General features: G+C 48.8%; 1 long non-coding RNA gene across 1 annotated transcript in view; it reads left to right on the top strand.

The window, feature by feature from the left end:
- The window catches only part of LOC138172072 (uncharacterized), a 31,443-nt gene extending 16,978 nt beyond the window's left edge, over window positions 1-14,465 (top strand). Inside the window, exon 2 of the long non-coding RNA XR_011171043.1 lies at window positions 13,824-14,465. This is a non-coding gene — a long non-coding RNA (uncharacterized lncRNA). The remainder of the gene's footprint in view (window positions 1-13,823) is intronic.
- The last annotated feature ends 1,369 nt before the right edge of the window (window positions 14,466-15,834 follow it).

Raw genomic sequence — 15,834 nt, 5'->3', positions numbered from 1 at the left:
AGAGAGACAGAGAGAGAGAGACAGAGACAGAGAGACAGAGAGAGAGAGACAGAGAGAGGGAGAGAGAGGGAGATTCAGACAGACATCTACACATACACACCACCACATGCCAGGTTAACTCCAGAAAGGCATCGTGGGCCCTAGAATTTGAGCCATCACCAGAACTGCCTCAGATCATTCTTTCAAGAGTCCATAGGGCCTGGTTTTAGGATGGTAGTCCTGAGGCTATCTTTGCATTGTCTCTGTCTCTATCTCTTTGTCTATTTGTCTGTTTCTGGCTCTGTCTCTCTGTTTTTGTGTCTCTCCTCCTTCTCCTCTCTCTCCTCCTAATCCCTCTGTGTCTCTTCTCTGTCCCCTCTCTCTCTCTCTCTCTCTCTCTCTCTCTCTCTCTCTCTCTCTCTCTCTCTCTCTCTCTCTCTCTCTTTCTCTCTCTCTCTCTCCCCCCTCTCTTCCCCCTCTCTTTTTCTCTCTTTTCTCTCTGTGTCTCTGTCTCCCTCTGTTCTGACCTCTTGTATTATCTACTAGATGACTATGTCTCCCTTGCTAATCTGCTGTGAGATCACCATGCTTTCTCACCAAGAATGGTGGTTCTTTTGGCATCTCCAAACTTTGACCTGTGGGAACACAGGGAAGAGCAGAGAAGACCACATATTATTTGGGAGGTTGAGGGTGTGATGATAAAGGAGTGGCCTGAAGACCTCGGCTGGGCTGCCTGGAGCTCAGGCTCCCCCATGTTTGGCCTTCTCCTGTTTCTGAATGTGGTTTGGATCTGAGTGACTGGAGGGTGCCTTAGCATCCTCATGGCAATGATGCTTCAGTCTGGCATTGCTCGGTGGTAGAGAGAGGTGACGTTGCCCATAGGAGAGGGTCTGCCCTGGAGACAGCCGCAATGCTGCACGTTCTCAGCAGAGCCTGGCTGGGAGACAAGGAAACCATCAGCTTCTCAAATATCTGCTCTGAGGCACCCAGGATTCCCAGGACAGGGGCTCAGAAATTGCCCCTGGACCTGTGGACACCCACTTGTGTTTCCAAATCTGCCCCCTCATCTCTTACTGGATCCTAGCTCATGATCTCATGGCCAAGTCTTGCTGTCTGGAAGGACTCTGTAAGGAATAAATTGAGGGGACAGTCCATCAGTCCCTGGGGGAGAGTCTGCACTCCTCAATCAGTCCCTATTCTGTCTTTCCTGGGCAGGCATCTTGCTCTCCAATCTCAGGCAGGCACTCAACTGGGGTCACTGGAAATCAGGTGTATTTTGTCAAATCCTCACAGCATGTAATGTAGGAAATGAAGAGATTTATCCTGTTTATACAAACCTCTTCCCCTCCCCCCTTTGCTTTCAAGGCTGTAGTGCTGAACGTGCACAGACTAATGGAGTATGGAATCCCAGAGTCCCAGAGCTAAAAGGCCTACCTGGACCTGGCCAAGACAGCCTAATAATAATAATGAAAATGAGAATGATGGTGATAACATAACCTGTACAGTTCACCTCTGCAGCATCTCTCCAATTTGCCCCCTTTCTCCTCTGACATGGTCTCCACCCTGGTGCAGACCCTCATCTGCTCATGCCTGGACTATTTTAATAGCTTGGGGGTCTGCCTGCCTCAGTCTCTCCACCCTCCAGTTCATCCTCCATTCAGCCACCAAAGGGCTCTTACTAAAGCCTTGGTCTGACCATGTCACTTTCCCTACTCAGTAAACTCCAGGGGCTCCTTTCACCTCTAGTATCACATGCAAAGTCCTTTATTTGTCGTTCGAAGCCCTTCATAAGCTTGCCTCCTCCCCCACACATAGTCTTCCATCCAGTGACATGAGCCCCTGGCTGTTCCACAGGTAAGTCCCTCCAGCTCTTGGTTCTGGGCATGTTCTCTGGCTGCCCCTTATGCCAGGAATGCTTCTTCCTTATCTTCATATTTTGGCTTCCTTCAAGCCCAGCAAAAATCTTACTTTCTTCAAGCTGAAAGGCTCATTTTTGCAGATGAGGAGACTGTGGCTCTGAGACGTACATTTCCCACCAGGCGTTAAACACTAGGAGCAGGATTTGAATCCAGGACCTTGGACCACTGAGCCTCCAAGGTGGCCACAGATAGCCTGGAGATGCGGCCTTCAGGTTGCCCCTAACCCAGCTGATCTCCACACTCATGGTCCCTACTTCCAGGCCCCAGGCAGCATGATGTATCAGTCTCTGTCTCCTTGTCTCTGTCTGTCATTCTATCTCTTCTCTTTTGTGTCTCATAGAACGGTTCATCCGAGGGTATCAGTAGTGGCAGCTATCATTTTTTTCTTACTTTGTTAAATTCGACCTGGAGAAACCTGTCAGAGCCTGTCCAGGCCAGCGTTTTCCTGCAGCCCTTTGCAGCCCTGCGCGGCTGAGCAGTCTGCATGCAGGATGCATGGGGATGGCGGTGTGCACACCGATGCATCTGGCAGGGTGATTCAATAAAGCCCACATGCAGGAATCAGAGCGCCAGCCAGCATTCTGGCCCCACAAGTCCGCTCCAGCACGATTGCCAAAGGTCAACAGCAGATCGCAGGACCAGCCTGACTGACATCGGCTCTCCTGGCTTTGTCAGAATGGCAGGTGCTACAGACGGTGCCAGTGCCCAGGCCTCTCCTCACCGCGCTAGTGCTTCCATCTTCATCATCTTCATCCTCCGCTTCCTCTTCTCCAGGCTCGGTCTGCCCCGTTCCTTTTCCCACTCCTCATGTGTCATGAGTTCAATGCCCTTCCCTCTCTTGCTGCCCTTCGCTGGGCGCTCTCCAGCTTTTCCTTCTTGTCTTCAATGGCCAGAATTGAACACAGCTCCACAGACGAGGTCTTACTGGGGCAGAGGGCATGAGTCCCTCCTCCTGGAAGCTGCCCCCCCACCCCCCCAAGGTCACAGGAGCTTTGTCAGTGGCCACATCACACTGCCGACTCATGGACCTTGCGGTCCACTCTAACCCTCAGATCTTTTTCAGAAGAGCTGCTGTTTAGCTGCCTCCCGATCTTGCTGTTGTGAAGGGGATATCTTTGTACCCAGGCGTGAGGTTTTACATTTATCCTGGGATGCCCTCCCTCTATCCCATGACTCAGAATCCCTGACTTCCTTTAAGACACAGCTCAAAAGTCACATCCTCCTTTCCTGGTCCTCACAGCTATTGAAGCCCCCCTTATGATGGGAGCTCCTGGGTAGGGGTGGGACTGTTTTTACTTTTGTATACCCAAGGTCCTAGCAACATGCCTGGCACATAATAGGTGCCTGATAAACGTTTGGTGATTGACTCATTAACCCTGTTGAATTTAATCTCATTAGTTGCTAGCCCTTTAAGATACCTTTGATTTTATCTTTCTCTGTTTTCAATCTTCCTCTTTGAAGTATTGTTTGTCTTCACATTTGATGAGCAGGCTGTCTACACCTTTATCCAAGTCATTGATAAAAATATTCAGCTGTGTGTGGGGGGCCAAGCACAGATCCCTGGGGCCCCCCACTGGAGACCTCCTGCCATGCTTTCTGAACCACTGACAGCTACACGAGGTCCCACTAAACTGTGGTACCATCTAACCCCACTTCTGCTCTGTCAGCTGGAGACACTTTATCGAAGATGTCCTCAAGATCCACTAAGTTTGTCTGTAGCATTTTCCCCTCCACTAGTTTGTAGTCTTGTCAAAAAAGGAATGTTCCTAACGATAACATGAGAGGCACTTTCCATTGCACCTGGCTCTGTATAAATGAGCATTCCCTTCGTGATTAAAGTACAAAGCACTTTACCAACATAATCTCCTTTGAGCTCATGTCCCCCTCATTTTTCAGATGAGGAAACAGGTAGACAGTGGTCAAGTGACTCAATCAAGGCCACCTGGCTAGTAAGTATCTGAGGCAGGATTTTAAGTCAGGTCTTCCCCCCTCTAGGCTGAGTGCCCCCTCCACTGCTTTCTTGCCAAAGCCAGACTGGCTCTCAGTAATTATTGCTTCTTTTTGGTGGTCGTGTTCACCAACCATCTCTGCAGTGATTCACTCTAGAATTTGTCCTGGAATTCAAGTCATTGGCCTATTGTTTGCAGACTCTGTTCTGTCCCTTTTCTGAAAACTGGGACACTGTTCAGCCTCCCCCGATCTCTCGGTGCCGCTATTTTCCATGATTTTTCAGCATCACTGACAGTGGCTCAGCAGTCCCATCTGCTCCTTCTTTTAGGACCTGAGAATGAAGCTCATCTGGGTCAAGGGACTTGTCTAGGGACTTGTCAGGGGCAGAATCAGTATTTGAACCCAGGACCTCTGACCCAGCAGTCTTGTCCCTTACTTCCTCACCTAAGGCTTGGTCCATGGAGCCTGTAGAGCATATGTTAGGGGAGGAGAAGTTTGAAACTTAAAAATGAACACACGAAGCCTGAGGTCAATTAGCTGAAAAGACAAACCCAGTGGAAATATTCCCCCAGCCTCTCTCTGTTCTGCAGCTGGCCCTTGAGCAGGCACAAATGTTGAGTCAATGTTGGGTGACTCCCCCGAGGGCTTTTGTGGGGAAGAGAATCTTTTCTAACGGTACAAACTGGCCCTGTGCCAGATGGTCTGATTTCTGATTCTTCCCATTCCTTGGAGAGGGAGAAGTTGAGAATCTTTTCCCTTCCAGCCTAGAAAAGAACCAAAATCCCTTGAGCTAAAAGTATCACTGGAGAGATAAACGCAGTTTGCCGCCAAATGTGTTTCTTTGCAAATGATTCCCTTCTCTTGTGTTCTGAGGACGTGGTCCTCCAGGTGTCCTGTGCCTGAGACCCGCCACCCCGTCCCACAGAAGGCTCTCCCCTCACCTCTGCCCTCTTGTACTGTTTTGCTTCTCTCTTGCACTCGTACCACTTAATTTCATGCCTCTGAAGGCACTGGAGACATGCTTGTTGATGACCTTGGACCCTCCCCCAGTTTACAGAGGAGGCGTCTGAAGCCCAGAGAAATGAAGGAACCTGTCCAAGGGTACCAAGGAAACAAAAACGAGAATCACATTTGAAGCCAGGTCGTCTGGCTCGGCATGCCCTGTGCCCTTCTGGTGGGGGACAAACAAGACAGGTATAGAGGCAGATGATTGCCGGGTCTGCTCTCTCCTGTGTTGGGCACAGACCCAGAACTCATCATTGAAAACCACATACATATACAACAGTCATTTATCAAGTGTCTAAGATGAGCCAGGCAGGAAGCTATGTGCTGGGGCTGCAAAGGTTAAAAAAAGAGGCGGTGCCTGCCATCAGGGAGCTTACATTAGGGAAGATAATACATACAGGAGAGAGGCCACCAGGGGAGTGAGTTTGGGTCTAGAGAGGCAGAAAGGGGTGGGAATGCATGTGGTGAAATGGGCTGGGTAGAGAGGGGGCTGGCTTGGGAGGGGAGACTGAAGCACGGTCTGGGGTCTAGGAGCAGCCAGTAGACAGGGTGGGCAAAGGGGGCTAGATGGCACACTCAGTCACCAATCAGCTGAACTGGAGCTTTGAAGATGAGTGGATAATTGAGTGCCTTGGATGATTTGAATGTTCTCACTGAGTTGCATGAGAATTCATTAGGTAGACACTATTAGGGCACCTCTCCTGGATGTCAAAGGGAGAAAGTCATTCAGAGACACCATTCGAATGACTGCACTGGAGCTGGTGGGGGAGAAGGGGAGTGCTGAAGTTGGAGACATAAGGGAACTCACATCCTATAAAAGCCACAAGAATTGTAATCCATTCAGCTGAAAATATCCATGTAGAGATGAATGCATCGCCTGTGGCCAAATTCAATTTCTTTTTCAAAAATATCCCTCTTCATCGTGGGCAAGTTTTTATGAAGCTGGAGGGCAATGGGGGAGAGGGCAGAAAGGAATAATTTCAAGGAGAAGATGGTACCCATGTGTTTCCTGCCAGGAAGGAAACTTTGGAGGCTTTCCCTGGGGCGGGGAAGCCTGCACCCAGGAGAAGATGCAGCAGATGAGAGATCCATCAAGAGAGCCAAGAGGGTCTGGAGATGCCTGCTAGGAAGGAGGAAATGGAATCTTAAGCTGGAAATGTCTCCCATGATCTCGTGGACTTGTGATGAAGCCCACTCCATCAACGCATTGACCCGCCTCTCTGAGAAGAATTGTCAAGAGTTTGGCACACAGTAGGCGCTGAGCAAATGCTCAGTGGAGGATCGAGTGCACAGTGGTGATAGCGTCCCCAGACCTCACTCACAGAGACTCCTGCCCTGAATGTGATGGGTTTTCTGGAGGAGCGTGGCTTCACAAACATCGCCTGGCAGACATCACTGATGACGTTTGTGGGAATCAGGGGGGGATAGAGGGTATCTGGAGCTACAATTTCATAGATGTAGGGAGCTCCTGTGTGGGAAACTTTCTCCTTCCATGCAAATCAGCAACTCGTCTGTAATTTATGGTCTTAAAGAATGAGAATACTATGAATTACAAAGTGTTTATGGATAGTGTAAGAATGATGCTGCTTTTAACTTCCCCAGGATGCTTTTGGATCACCCCACCCTCACCATGATGAGCAGACAAGCCAGTGGGATGCAGGGGAAAGATCACTGACTCAGGAGTTCGAGGTCTCGGGTTCAAATCCCAGCTTGACCTCTTACTCTCTGTGGGACGTTGGAGAAGTTGCCCCACATCCCTCAGTTGTCTTACATTTGTCTAATGAGGGGGGTAGGCTAAGTGACCCCTGGGCTTTCTGATCATCTGAGGGGTTGTCTGGTTTTGAATAAGAAGCCTCTTTATGACAGCATAGCTTCCCCACATCCAAATTAAAGATGCCTCCCTCGTTCCTGGGTCTGTCGTCTGAGGCCAAGCAGAACTGGGCTGGTCCCTTCTCCATGTGGCAGCCCCCTTGGAGCCCATGCCCACCCACCCCCGTGCCCCATCTTCTCTTCTTCAGCAGTAAAGAGCGTGGAGCATTACAGGGGATTGGCATGAATGATTTGGGATTGAATTAGGAGCCAATTTCGAGGCATTCTGCAGCTCCTCAACGTCCTTATGCGAAAACTGGAGCAAACCCCAATGCCCCAGAGTGGTACGGCATATCTGGGTCTACACTGGCAGCTATGTCCCTCCGGAAGTAATGAATGAGGGGCCCTGGAGATCAATGCCTGGTGACCCCTGCTGGACACAATGAGGAACTACCAGGAAGAGGCTTCTGCTTTCTCCTCTTTCCCTGGGCTCTCCTTCATGACCTTTGTCTTCATTGGACATTGTGGCCTGAAAGCTCTTCAGGAGGACCTGGCCTTGAGGCTTCAGGAGCCAGGCCTCCAATGCCCCAGGTTTCCTGTGTGGGCGCTGAAGAGAGACAAGGTCCCCAAGGGTCAGGAGAGGCTGTTTAGAGGGGGAGCCCAGGACATTTCACAGGATCAGAGATCAAGGGCCTAATCTGGGTGTTTCCCCATCTACAGTTAATTTATTAAATGCTTACTGTGTGCCAGGCACCGTGCTTAGCACTGGGGATACAAAGTAAGGCAAAGACACAGACAGCTTCCCACAATCTCTCAAGCAGAAGAGAATCCATGAATTTTCAATCGATTGTTAAGAAAAATCCACAGTTCAGAAAAGGAAAGGTCCCTCTCTCCATCCCCTCTGAGTTCTGAAGAGCAGCCGCCTTGCTATCCAGAAACCTTCCTTACCTCTAAACTGGCTCCGCAAGCTCTCCTTTGTGTCTTGTGCCTCGGAGAACGCTCCTGGTGCAAACCAAGAACATCTGGTCGCGGTCTGTAGGACCTTCGATCCCTTCACATGCTGGAAGGCCCTTTACTCGTGAGCCACTCACACCTCAGATCTGTGTGGCCAGGCTAACAGATTCTAGAGCCATCCTCTTCCCTTCCAAATCTCCTCTCAATGTCTTTGAAACTTTCCTATAAGACTTTTAGAACCTATCCCTCCCTCTCTCCCCTCTTCCTCCTCTTCCTTCTCTCTCTCTTCCTTCTCTGTGTTTGTCTGTTCCTCTCTCTGTCTGTCTCTTTGTCTCTCTTCTCTCTCCCCCCTCTCTCTCCTCTCTCTGTGTCTGTGTCTATGTCTGTCTGTCTCTCTCTCCATTCTCTCTCTGTCTCTGTCCCTGTCTCTCCATTTTCTCTCTGTCTCTGTCTGTCTCTCTCTCTGTCTCTGTCTCTGTCTCCACCCCAGGCCACCACATTTCATGCTTCCCTTACATTTCAGCTGAAAAGCTCCCTTTGTCTAAGATGGCTTCCTTGGCCAAAATCCTCCCCTCTGACACGGTTTCCCCTCTGTTTCTGGCTGTCCCTTCTGAAGTCAGAACAAGACTAATGCTTCTGCTTCCTCTGGACATCCCTTCAAATACCTGAAGGCTGCTATCATCTCTTCTGAGGCTTCTCTTTTATAGGCTAAGGATTCCTTCAACCAATTCAGTCCAATGACATGGTATGTGTAAAGCACTTAGCACAATGCTAGGCACATAGTAGGCTCTTAATAAAGAAATGGACAAAGAAATAAAGAGACATTTGTTCTCCCTCCCCCAGTGCAGGGGGTATGATCTCAAGGCCCTCTTCCCTCCTGGGCCTGGTCACCCATGAGCACACACCTTGGGCTGTGATGATGTCACCCGCCCAGGACAGAGCTCACAGGGACTTTTGTCTCTTTTCCACTGGAAGTTATGCCTCTCTCTTAGTGTGGTTCAAGCTCCATGGGCTGCCCACTGCACAGCCCTGCCTTGTTTGTATATTTCCCTTGCTTTCCCATTTGGACCCCAAGGTCCTCGAAGGCCAGGACCTACAAAGCTCTCCCAGTAGAGTGTCAGACACAGGATCCATGCTTATTCAGTGACAGGAGTGGAGGTCCAGAAAGGGCTCCTAGGATTGACAACTAATTGTACATCTCCTGGGCTTCTCTCAGGTGCAGACACACCCTGGCCTTGCCCTGGGGATTCACGAGCCTCTGCTGAGCCACTTTGCTATTTGGTATCAGTATTTTGGGATGCATCAAAAGGCTTTGGTTTTTCCTTTTGGTTTCTAGTTGCTGGGGGGCAGGGGGACAGAAAATGAATTTTTTCCAGTTGAGAAAACGACATTTAATTTTTTTAAAAGGGTGAGAACGGTCAAATCTTAGTTGTGGAGAAGAGATAATTAAATGCACTTGCCCGCTTTGGGTACAGAGGAGCAGGGCCACAGGTGTGGCCCAAGGAGGTCAGTCTTGGCTGGTTTTTGTGAAAGTGTTTTTCTTTGTTAAAGAGAAAGGAGCTGCTTCTTGGGGGTGGAGTGGGGTGGAAGGGCATATCGGGAAATGACTGTGATGTAGAAACAAAAGGCACCGATCAAACTTATTTTCTTTAAAAAAATGTATAAAAGAAAGGAAATCGCCGCCCTTTCCCTTTACATAATATTTGTCAATTTTTCAGCCAAATGGAATATCTTGGTGATGAAGTTAGGAGCCGCTGAGCCGGGCTTGTGAGTCCCCGTTCTCCAGTGAGGATCCCAAGTCCACAGGAGGTTTCCAAGCACCCAGTGTGCTGCCGTGGGTTAGCTGCCAGATGTTTAGAATCATAGTGAGTTAGACGACTCCCTGGGGAGGACCAGGCTCCAGATGTGGAAGGGACTGAGGGATTCCAGTTAAGGTCGACAAGAACTCAGACTTCACATGTTCTCTCTCTTGATCCGCCTCCTCTGGACAGGAAGCTGTGGGCTCGGGCTTGCTTTCCTGCCTGTTCAGTCCATCTTTGGTCAAAGCTCACCCTTTTCTGGGCCATGATGAACCCTAGAGAGCTGGACAGAACAGCCTTTTGTGGGGATGGGGTAGCTCGTCCTCCTGGCCAGGTGCAGCAGGGCCCTGGAGCAGTGGTGGGTCAAACTCAAGTAGAAACTGGGTCATTAAAACATACATAAAGATCCCTGGGGGCTGTGTATTAACTTAGAGAACGGAGCAGTAATATTATCTATGTTCTCTTGTATTTGTATTTATTCTGTTAAATGTTTCCCAATCACATTTTATCTGGTTTGGGCTGTCCTCTGCCATAGGGGATGAGTATAGTAACGAAGGAAAGGTGACAGTCCCCAAAGCCAGTCTCTCTGTGGCATCCCAGGGCCCTTTGGGAACAGCAATGGAGTCTCAGATCTCTGAGGTATGGACTTCAGGGGGCTTGGGATGAAGATCCAAAGGCCAGAGAGGCCCGAGCTGGGGTCTGAATCTTGGGCCTGCTTGTGGCTACTATGTGATTTTGGATGGCTCCTCTCCGTCTCCTGCAGACTGGGACCAACATACTGCTAAGGTCCACTTCTGCTCTCACCTGCTAAGCTTAGAGAAGCTTGGGCCTCGTCATTTCTCTGAGCTCAGTTTCCTTGTCTGTTAAATGAAGGCCTCCAAGAAGGCCTTTCCATCTCTCAGGTGATGGCTCTATGATCTTCTCTGGTTAATTGGACAGGTCAGAATGGAGGGCTTGTTGTATTCAAGGGATGGAGTTTTTACTGTTCTTCTTGTGACAGAGGCTTCCAAAGGTCTGATCACATCCCCCTCCTCCTCCCCACTTACTAGAGAACATCAATCAAAACCAAACATTTATTAGGCACCTACTATATGCCAGGCAGTGCACTAAGCCCTGGGGATACAAAGAGGCAAAAGACAGCCCCTGCCCTCAGGGAGCTTGCAGTTTAATGGGGGAGATGACATGCAGGCAAATATATAGGCACAACCTATAGACAGGATAAATAGGAGATAGTTAACAGAACGAAGGTGCTAGGAATGAAGAGGCGAAGGGGAAGGTTTCCTGGAGAAGAGGGGATTTTAGTTGGGGCTTAAGGAAGCCAGAGAGGTCAGTGGTCAGCATAGGGGGAAGAGTGTTCCAGGCCGGGGGGATGGCCGGAGGACTTGCTTGGAGCCTAGAGATGGAGTGTCTTGTTCATGGACCAGTCAGGAGGCCACAATCGCTGGACTGCAGAGTGTGTATTGGGGAGTGGAGTATAAGAAGCTTGGGAAGGGAGAAGGGGACTAGGCTGTGAGGGCTCTGAATGCCAAGCTGATGATTTTGTACTTGCTCCTGGAGTAAATTTATTGAGTAGGGGGTGAGACCTGCATTGTAGGACCATCCCTCTGGTGGCTGAATGGAGGACAGGTGGAGTGAGTGAAGGCTTCAGGCAGGCAGACCACTCCTTGCTCCCCCCCCCCCCCAAGGCTATGGCAATAGTACAGGTACCAGATGAGGCGGACCTGGACCAGGGGAAGGGCAGGGTCAGAGGAGAGAAAGGGGTGTATTCGGGGGTGTTACAAAAGTGGAGTCAGCAGACCTTGGATATGGAGGGAGGTGAGTGACAGTGAGGAATTCAGGGCAACTACTAGCTTGGGATCCAGGCAGACTGGGAGGATGGTGGTGCCCTCTACAAGCCAGTTGGACCAGATTTCTTTTCTTTGGCTTAGGGTCCCCTGGCCTTCCAATGGGCTGCCCAGAGGTTGGACCCCACCCTTAGGAGCAGCCAACCCTCTTCTGAGTTGTTGGTGATGGGTAGCTCCCCAAATGCTTACTGTAATGCTCCCTGGCCTCTTCTCTCAGGGTCACATCTCACCCAGAACTCATAGACGGTGGTTCATAAATTTGGGCCGGCCGGAACTTCTGAGGCCATCTCATTCTACAGGGGGGAACTGAGGCCCAGAGAAGTGGTCTTACTGGGCCAGACCAAGTTGGGGAAAGACTCCAGGACTCCAGTTGGATCCATAGCTTCTCCCAAATGCAGGCAAAGAGGAAAACAGAACCCAGCACTTCCAGCACATCAAGAGGCTACTGACAGAATCATCAGGGTTCCTGGTTCTCATTTTGTCTTTGTAACCCTGTGCTTGACACACAAGAGCCACTGAATTAATGCTCATTGGATCAGACTCCAAAAGCAAATTGATTAACCTCTGTAAGTCTGTTTCCCCATTCAGAAAACAGGATAATGGCACCCACCTCACAGGGGTGCTGGAAGGATCAGATAAGATCACACATGTCCAAGACTCTTCCAGTTTTTAAAGCCTGTCCCGTGTCTGTGCCCAGGAACCAAAATCTGAGCAGAACCCGTGGAGTGGCACAAGCATGGAGGTACCTGCCTCTAACCCCAGCTCCTGGGGAGGCTGAGGTGCTGGGGCTTTGGAGCCTGGGAATTCTGGGCTGCAGCAGCTCTGCCCACTGGCTGTCTGAACTCCATTCAGCTTGTATGTAGTGAGCCCCAAGGAGCAGGAAGCCACCAGGCCACCAATGGGCCCAGGTCCCAGGTGGAGCAGGGCAAAGCTCCTGTGCCCAACAGGAGTGGGACTGGTCCCTGCATTTCCAGCTTGGGTGAGATGGAGGGCAGTCCTAAAAATAAACAAACCCTGTGTATGACTCAGGGCTTCCGTATAGACCTAATCTTAGACAGGGTGCCCCTAGTACAGAAGAGCTGTGGTGTCATCAGCGTGGACAGTCCCAGTGTAGCAATTCCCTCCCTCAGTTTGCTCTCAGCCTCTCTGAGACTCAGCAGGATCATGGATGTGGGGGCTACAAGGGGCTACACCTTCATTTTATAGTTCAGGAGATGGATGCCCAGTGACTTGCTCAAGTCACACGAGGAGGACAAGTCAGAAGTAGTATTTGAAGCCAGATTTTCTGACTCCTGAGTTGTCTTTCCAATGTCCTCCTCCTGGTCAAATGACCCGGCTAACATCTCACCTTCTACAGAAAGCCTTTCCCAATCACTCTTAATTCTAGTGCCTTCTGTCTGCTAATTATGCCCCATTTATTCCGTACATACTTTCTTTGTACATATTTGTTTGCCTGTTGTCTCTTCCATTAGATTGTAAGCTCCTTGAGGGCAGGGACTATCTTTTTACCTTTCTTTGTATTGCTAGGGCTTAGCACATTACCGCACACATAGTAGGCACTTCATAAATTAGACTTCACCATATACCTGTGCCTGTACATCTCCCCTCTCTTGCCCGCTTGGTGCTTCCTTTTGTGTATTGTCTTCTCTGCTTAGATTGTAAGCTCCTTGAAGGCAGGGACTTTCCTTGTTTTTATTTGTATTTGTATCCCTAGTGCTTGGCATAGTGCCTGGAACATAGAAGGCAGCTGATACATATTTATTGACTGACTGACTTTGGTTGTTCATTGGTGGATGGCACTGAAGTTATCTTGCCTGATGACTCTTCTGAGTTCTTTTTAGGAGTTTTCTCATTCCTTTTCCAGGTATTTGTTGGGATAGTTGACCACTGAGGTCCTTTCTGACCCTAAGCTTCCATGATTCCTCTGAGGGATTGGCCATTTGTCCATAAGGCGTCCATTCAGAGTGAACGCTGCAAGTTAAGACAGGCAGAAATGGTAACCTTTAATGAGCACACAATCTTCTTGTAAACAGAGTAGCCAGCTCCCAGCTCCACCCATCTGGGCACGATTCTATTCTTACAGGCCTTTGGTAGGTCAACGTGACCTTAGATTTTCTATTTGGACGTCAATTTTTTTTTGTTTTTGTCTTTGTATTCCCAGAACTTAGCACAAGGCCTTGGGTGTGGTAGGTGCCAAATAAATGTTCATTGACTTAATTCAACTACACTGAGTTTGTTAGATGGCTGCTCTTCCTGTTTCACTTACACCAGGCACACTGCCTTTAATTTCAAATAAGAGCTCCTGGTAAGGAGATGTTGGGTCATCAGGAGTGTGAGTGTAAGTCTGTCTCCCCATTTATAAAATGGGACAACAGCATCTACCTCACAGGATTATTGGAAGGATCAAATGAGATCAACGTATAAAAGACTTTTTAAACCTTTAAAGCCTGCCCTGTGTCTGTCCAAGCTACAGGAGCTGATGGACAATTTTTGTGGGTGGTCTATGCAGCTGAACCCCAATATCTGAGTAACAGTGATTCTTCATCTGCTTGGTTTCTCCATAGGGACCGTTGGGTCAAGTTTTTCAAGTGATCACGGATTCTGCAGTGTTCCAGGACTTAGTGCCTTCCTCGAACAGAAGCACCTCATTCCCTCAGTCAGTCAATTACAGGGATGCCCATCAATTGGGGAATGGCTGAACAAGCTGTGGTATATGAATGTGATGGAATACTACTGTGCCATAAGAAATGATGAGCTCAGTGATCTTAGAAAAATATGGGAAGACTTGCGTGAAATGGTAGAGAGTGAAATGAGCAGAACCAAGAGAATTGTATTGGATACAGTAACAGTGATGGTTTAGAAAATGACTCTGAGTGAGTTACTTTGTCTACTATCAATGCCCAGATGAACTACAAAGGCCGTATGAAGGAAGATACTGTCTGCACCCAGAGAGAGTGGACAAAGAGAAGCACATATGGAATGACTTTACACAGATGCCCCTATTTGGATCTAATGAGAGCCATCTCTGGGGTGGGGGCAGGGAAGAAAGAAAAGAAATTTACAAGATAATTTTGTTGTATATTTGAAAGGAGCTGCAAGCTGTACATAGTAGGTTTGCAGTTTCACACACAATCATCTTTTTAATTGTATTATGCTATGTAAATGCTTGTTTCTTTCCATAAATTAAACATAAAATAAAAAAGAAACCTTCGTTAAGTGTCTCCTATATGCCTGGCCCTGAGCAGCATGCTGCACAGTGCCCTGAATATGGTCTGACTAGATCAGGGTGAATGGAGACCATCACCACCCCAGGACTAAACAGTATTCACCCTTCCATACTGCCCAAGATCACACGGACTTTTCTGGCTTCCATATCACACTCTTACAGAACAACTCGAACCCTGGATCCTTGCTCAGATAAACGAGAGCCTGGCCAGCCCTCACCCTCACACATTCTGAGCTTTGTGGAATTGAGTGAAAGACTCTCCATTTACCCTCACCAAGTCTCATCTTCTATTCTGCTATTCATCAAGTGCTTTCAGATGCTGACTCTGGATTCTGATGTGGTAGCTCCTCCCAAACTTGTGCCCTGTACAAAAGCGAAGAGTGTGCTATTTGTGGCTTTATCCCAGTCACTGATAAGTGTGTTGTATGATCATGCTTCCCGGACCAGGGCCGAACACATTTCTCTAGAGCTCTCTGCTGCATTCCCCCAAACAAAGCAGGGTTCTGGATCCTCTCCGAGCAGAAAACAAAGTCCTAAAATAATGACCAGGGATGGTGGGGCTTCCCCAGGGAAAAGACTGGGACAATGAAGGTGGAGCTGGTAAGTCTATTGAGTTATGAATACAGATATCTTCCCAGATTTTGGAAAACAAAAACTGAGAGTGGAGTCAGACTCAATGTATCTCAGCCCCGAGTCCGGCCTCCCTGACAATGCTACTGCAAGGCAGACCTCGGTGCTCATTCACCCAAGAAATGGTGGGGACCATGGTGTGGAGGAGAGTGTAGGCTTTGGAATCAGAGGAATCAGATTCCATTTCTGTTCCCTGTCCTCTAACCTCTCTGGGTCTGTTTCCTTAGCTATAAAAAGAAGGGGCTGAATTAATTGGCCTCTGGATACCCTTTCAGATCTAAATCTCTGATGGCTGTGTATAGACCAGTGGACTTGGAGTAAGGCAGTCCTAGGTTCGAATCCAGCCTCAGACACTTGCTACTTCTGTGACCTAGAGAAAATCACCTCCTCTGTCTGCCTCAGTTTCCTTATCTGTAAAGTGAAGACAATAATAGCGTCTACCTCGAGGGGCAGTTGTGAGGATCAGATGAGACCATATTGATAGAGCCCTTTGCCAGCCTCAAAGTGCTATAGAAATGTTGGCCATTGTTATTTTAAGTTAATTTCTTTCTCTGGCCATCACTTTCCTCAACTCTAAAATGTGGGTTTGGACTCAGTAACTCTGAGGTTTCTCCCAACTCTAAATCACCAATCCTATAAAATGTTTATTAAGCACCCTGAACAAAATGGTGGCCAGGGGCCATGGTGACCGTCTGATGTTCTGAGGCCTCGAAGGACGT

This window comes from Petaurus breviceps, unplaced genomic scaffold, assembly GCF_028583685.1.
Source record: "Petaurus breviceps papuanus isolate PSGF00001 unplaced genomic scaffold, PetGlider_PUasm1.0 490, whole genome shotgun sequence".
NCBI classification, from domain to species: domain Eukaryota; kingdom Metazoa; phylum Chordata; class Mammalia; order Diprotodontia; family Petauridae; genus Petaurus; species Petaurus breviceps.
This window is presented reverse-complemented; position numbering and strand designations above follow the sequence as displayed.